Below are 662 nucleotides of genomic sequence, written 5' to 3' on the forward strand. Positions count from 1 at the left end.
TTCCTTGGCCTTTCTCTTTCTCTGTTGAATAATGGCTGTGATTTCAGTGTCGATTGCGTTCTGTCTTTCTCTTCTTTAGTTCTTCATTAAACGGTTGCATTCTGTGACTAAACTGCCACATCGCATATTCTTGCACTTATCTCTGTAATGTAAGTTTTTATACCTGTACTGGTTATATATTTGCTCTCCTTTGAACTTTTATGGAATCTTGGTGCTTAAGTTTCAAAGTTTTTCGTATGTATATATGGCTATATGTTATGTATATTGGTTGTTTTGTCTTTCCCTCAGCTCTTCGTTACTAATACATATGACTGCCTGTACTCTTCGGCTCCTACATATTTTCCTTAACATTACACGCTTCTTTCCATCTGTTTTATTGTTATTTTTGTTATTCGTGTATTTATTCTTTATTTGAGTAGTATTTTGGTTCACTGGATTTATTAGTTTTCCAATTTTGTATGCATGTATATATTTGGTTGGGGAAGAAATTGTATATTAAGTTAAACAAGTAACGTATTTTAACTTCGACTCAATTATTATTTTTGTTTTGGTTGTTTGTGAAGACACTGCAGCCAGATTTGCATTGTTTTTCATGTTTATAATGGACATTGAACCCATTATAGTGAAATACCAATCTCACAAAAAAAGAAAAACAGATAATC

This window comes from Penaeus monodon, chromosome 33 (genome assembly GCF_015228065.2).
Source record: "Penaeus monodon isolate SGIC_2016 chromosome 33, NSTDA_Pmon_1, whole genome shotgun sequence".
Taxonomy (NCBI): domain Eukaryota; kingdom Metazoa; phylum Arthropoda; class Malacostraca; order Decapoda; family Penaeidae; genus Penaeus; species Penaeus monodon.